Source organism: Musca autumnalis, unplaced genomic scaffold, assembly GCF_047663935.1.
Source record: "Musca autumnalis isolate F117 unplaced genomic scaffold, ASM4766393v1 scaffold_3, whole genome shotgun sequence".
NCBI lineage: Eukaryota > Metazoa > Arthropoda > Insecta > Diptera > Muscidae > Musca > Musca autumnalis.
This window is the reverse complement of record NW_027411866.1, coordinates 184,870,326-184,875,930: the sequence shown is the minus strand read 5'-3', so window position 1 is coordinate 184,875,930 and position 5,605 is coordinate 184,870,326.

Genomic DNA, 5,605 nt, shown 5'->3' with positions numbered 1-5,605 from the left:
ATCTTACACCCAATTCTTGGGTATAGGTTGTGAAATCGTTAGAAAATGGACAGTTTTTAATACTTTAAACAAGTGGGTAAATACCCGAGTATTTACCCAAATGTTGAGTAAAAACTCTTTATCTGCCGAACCACTTGACGTAGGTTTACAAAATTTGGCTCAAAACTTTCTTATATCAATAGTATTAAAGGTATTGGGTCCATGTTTTGGTATAGCTCCCATATAGCCGTACCTCCCGATTTAAGGTATTTTTAATCTATAAGCCACATTTTACAACCAAATTGGCTGTAATTTGGCGCAGTGAGTCCTTAATGAGTAATATATCCACGTTTTCTTGTAGCCCCCATATTAGGGTACCCAGATTTCGAGTATATACCCAAAAGTGGGTAAAAACTCTTTAACTGTCGACCCACTTGACGTAGGCTAACAAAATTTTGCTCAAATCTTTCTTATATCAATGGTATTAAATGTACTGAAAATGGAGTCCCTGGGTCCATGTTTTGATATAGCCCTCATATAGCCGTACCTCCCGATTTAAGGCATTTTTCTCCTATTAGCCACATTTTACAACCAAATTGGCTGTAATTTGACACAGTGAGTCCTCAATGAGTATAAAATATCCTTGCAACCATTTGTCAACGTAGGTCCACGTTTTCTTATAGCCCCATATAAGTGTACCCCGATTTCGAGTATTTACCCAAATATTGGATAAAAACTCTTTATCTGCCGAACCACTTGACGTAGGCTGACAATATTTGACTCAAAACATTCTTATATCAATAGTATTAAAGCTATTGAAAATGGAGTCCCTGGGTCCATGTTTTGGTATAGCCCCCATATAGCCGTACCTCCCGATTTAAGGTATTTTTTTACCTATTAGCCACATTTTACAATCATACTGACTGTAATTTAGTACAGTGAGTTCCAATATGTATAAAATATGCTTGCAAAAAATTGTCGACGTAAATCCACGTTTTCTTGTAGCCCCAATATGGGTTTCTGAAATCGGGAGGTACGGTTATATAGGGGCTATATGAAAACATGGACCCATAGACCCCATTTTCAATACCAGATGTTCTGTTGATATAAGTACGCTTTGAGCCAAATTTTGTGAGGCTACGTCAAGTGGTTCGGCAGTTAAAGAGTTTTTACCCAAGGGTTGGGTAAATACTTGAAATCGGGATACCCTTTATATAGAAAACGTGGACCTACGTTGACAAAATTTTGCAAAGATATTTTCTGCATATTGAGAACTCACTGTGCCAAATTTCAGCCAATATGATTGTAAAATGTGGCTAGTAGATGAAAAATACCTTAAATCGGGAGGTACGGTTATATGGGGGCTTTATGAAAACATGGACCCATCGACCATTTTCAATACCAGATGTTCTGTTGATATAAGTACGCTTTGAGCCAAATTTCGTGAGGCTACGTCAAGTGGTTGGGTAAATACTCGAAATCGGGGTAACCTTATATGGGGGCTATAAGAAAACGTGGACCTACGTTGACAAAATTTTGCAAAGATACTTTATACTCATTGAGGACTCACTGGGTCAAATTACAGCCAATTTGGTTGTAAAATGTGGCTAATAGGTGAAATCAAAACATGGACCCAGGGACTCCATTTTCAGTACCTTTAATACCACTGATGTAAGAAAGATTTGAGCCAAATTTTGTTAGCCTACGTCAAGTGGGTCGACAGTTAAAGAGTTTTTACCCACTTTTGGGTAAATACTCGAAATCGGGTACCCTTATATGGGGGCTACAAAAAAACCTGGACCTACGTTCACAAAATTTTGCAAGGATATTTTATACTTATTGAGGACTCACTGTGCCAAATTACAGCCAATTTAGTTGTAAAATGTGTCTAATAGGTGAAAAATACCTTAAATCGGGAGGTACGGTTATATGGGGGCTATATCAAAACATGAACCCAAAGACCCCATTTTCAATACCAGATGTTCTCTTGATATAAGTAAGATTTGAGCCAAATTTCGTCAGGCTACGCCAAGTGGTTCGGCAGTTAAAGAGTTTTTACCCAACATTTGGGTAAATACTCGGGTATTTACCCAAGTATTTACCCACTTGCTTAAAGTATTGTAAAACTATCCATTTTAAACGATTTCACAACCTAAACCCAGGAATAGGGTGTAAGATGTTGTATTGGCGATTCAATATAGTAAATACCCAAATAAATACCCACAAATGGGTATTTACCCGGTGTTTACCCAATTTACCCGGTGTTTACCCATTGGGTATTTACCCACTGTCCATCTCTACCGATGGCTTACCAGCCGAACTGTTTAAAACCGGAGGCTACGCGCTGATAAGGTGTATGCATCAACTAGTTAGCACCCTCTGGCAGGAAGAACGCGTACCCGACGATTAGAACCTGAGCATCCTGTGTCCCGTCCACAAGAAAGGAGATAAGACCGTATGCTCCAACTATAGGGGCATAAATCTTCTCCCTATTGCCTATAAGATAGTGTCAGGGATAGAGCTGTCAAACTATCAATAGTCGGACTATGGTTTTGATCACTGTCGCGAAGCTTTGTTTATATCAAACTCAGAAGCAATTATCTTTTAAATAATTCGCGACAGATAACCCAAAAAACTTATTTTGGTGGCCGACGTAACCTTTCTTTTTGGACAGCAATCAAAACGATAGTTTGACTATCCATAGTTTGCCAGCTCTAGTCAGGGATATTGTGCGAACGACTAAAGCTAATAGTCAACGAAATAATTGGACCATACCAATGTGGCTTTAGACCTGGCAAGTCCACCATTGACCAGATATTTACCCTGCGGCAAATCCTTGAGAAGACCCAAGAGATGCAGATCGACACATATCACCTTTTTGTCGATTATAAAGCAGCTTTCGATAGTCCCCTCCGATCAAAGGTACCCGCAAAGCTCACCCGGCTTTGTAAGATGACTTTAACTGACACTAGGTCATCAGTCAAAATTGGAAAGAACCTCTCCGAACAGTTCAGTACCAAAAGAGGTTTCAGACAAGGAGACAGCCTTTCGTGTGACCTATTCAACATTTTGCAGGAAAAGGTAATACGAGATGCAAATGTCAAAAGAAATGGCACAATTTACACCAATAGCCACATGTTACTTGCTTATGCTGATGACATAGACATCATGGGACGATCAGTAAAGGAAGTAACTGATACCTTTAGGAAGGTCGAAGCAGAATCTGCGAAAGTGGGTCTGGCGGTAAACGGTGAAAAGACCAAATTGATGGTGTCGACGCGCAATACGTCCATAGAGCTCGGACCAACTGTGGAAGTTGGTACCTACAATTTTGAGGTAGTTAAAGACTTCGTCTACCTCGGCACTGCCATAAACACAACAAACAACATCAGTTGTGAAATAAGAAGAAGAATTGTATTTGCCAACAGATGCTACTATGGTCTAAGTAAGCAATTTAAAAACAAAGCCACATCTCGTCAAACAAAAATAACACTATACAAAACGCTGATACTACTCGTGCTAATGTATGGCTCCGAAGCATGTGTACTTGCGCAATCAGATAAGGCAGTGCTTGGTTTTTTTGAGAGGAAAATTCTTCGAAAGATTTGCGTTGACGGTGAATATTGACGTCGTATGAACCACGAGCTATATAAGCTATACAAAGACATGAATATAGTTAAACGTATCGAGATGCAACGATTGCGTTGGCTAGGCCATATCATGAGAATGAGCGATGATGAACCCGCTAAAAAGGCGTATGAATACATGCCCCATGGCGGTGCACGCAGAATCGGCAGGCCTAAGCTTCGATGGAGCAAACAAGTGGATGAAGAAATGGAAAGGCGCGGTATTCCAAAAAGTCAAGCGAAAAACAGAGAGAATTGGAGATCTTTTCTTAGTTCGGTCTATGGAACAAATGTTCTGCAATGGGCCAGCTAAGGGGTAGTTTACATTATATGTTAATGTCATATGACACGAAATAAAAACATTCCATATCTACCCACGCAGGCAATGTGGAGACGTAATTTTATTACTAGGGTGTCCAAAACCGAAACCGGTTTTCGCCAAAAACGTCATTTTCGGTTAACCGAAAAAACCGGTTATTTGTGTCGGTTAACCGGTTTTAAAAAAGTAGTAATATTTTTAAAATTTAATTACAATTGTATTCTTGAAAGTGAAATAAACTTAACTGACAAAAGGTACGGAAAAATTATACATGTCAGTAGTGCGATTCTGTAACTTTTTTGAATAACGAACCGACATCGGTAGTTAACAAAAATATTCGGTTGAGTTAACGAATGTGCTATTCTGTAACTTTATGTTAACGATTGTAGAAATCGGTAGCACATACCGACGAATATCGATAGAAAGACAAATTGTCAAAATTATATTTAATATTTATTATTGTATTTTTAAGTTGAAAATGTTATTTCTTCGCAACTACAGAAGACAAAACGCGTAAGGAAGAAAACATATCTCTTTTTGGAAGTAATGTGCCTACAACGGGTGTTTGCAAGTATCCCAACAATGCGTTTCCCAAGGGTAACTTCAACGTCAAGTTTGTATGTATGTACTTCTAGGAGATAAATGAACAGTACATACATATCATAGATTTTGGTGTTTTTTCCAGAATATTTTGCATTAATCTCCACGGAAAGGGACCACAACGCAAATATAGAATATCTCCGATTTATGTGTTTTAAGTGGACAGGAGCTTGTCTTGCGGACCAACAAATTTGCTTGCAGTCTCAGGAAGTATACACCGTCTGTGTTGCAGTGAAAGAAGATTCATTATATGCATATGTTTGATAGATATATGTAATCAGAATCGTTGCTCAAAAGGTCATGTGTGTGTGATATAAAAATATAAATGTAGAATCCTATATGTATGTAGTTAAAGCGCTGTTTTATTTATTTTTATTCTAATTACCAAGGTAGGGTCATATTTTGAATTGTGGCGCTTTGAAAGCAAATTCTGAATAGCGCAATAAAAAGAAGAAATAGATGAAGATTGAGCTTGAAAATATAACATGACTTAAGCCTGATTTTCGTGGATCCACGTTATCGTCATTTGAGTTTATATATTCAGATCTTCATCTCACGCCCACATTAAACAGAATTTCTCAAAGTGGAGAGTATAAAAAGTTCGGAAATCCGAACATATACACCATTTTTAGCATTCTTATTGTTAGTGATGCTGAGTTTAAATCTAAAAGATTACCACAGAACAAAGTAGGTTATAAGAACACTATACATGTTTTGGCCTCAATACGGCATTAAAGCCAACGAAAGTCTCCTAGAAAGATTGTGTTAAGCGCATTGGTATAGGTCTTATATAAAAGTGCCACACTTGAGTTCTTTTAAAACTTTAGCTAACGTTTTCCCTCTTTAAAAATAAAGACAAATATTAGCGTAGCCTTGATATGTATTGTAAAATGGGCTTCGGCAGTACCGATTTGATCTAAAAATTTCCCTTTGACGATCATTATGTAGCTTCAATAAAATCGGCGCTGGCGAAAGAGCAACAGTGGCGGAGCTGCCCATGTATCCTACATAGTTAACCCTTATGTTAATGACTTAAGAAACATTTTTCTCAATAAGGCGGAATTTATCTTGTATACCCTTC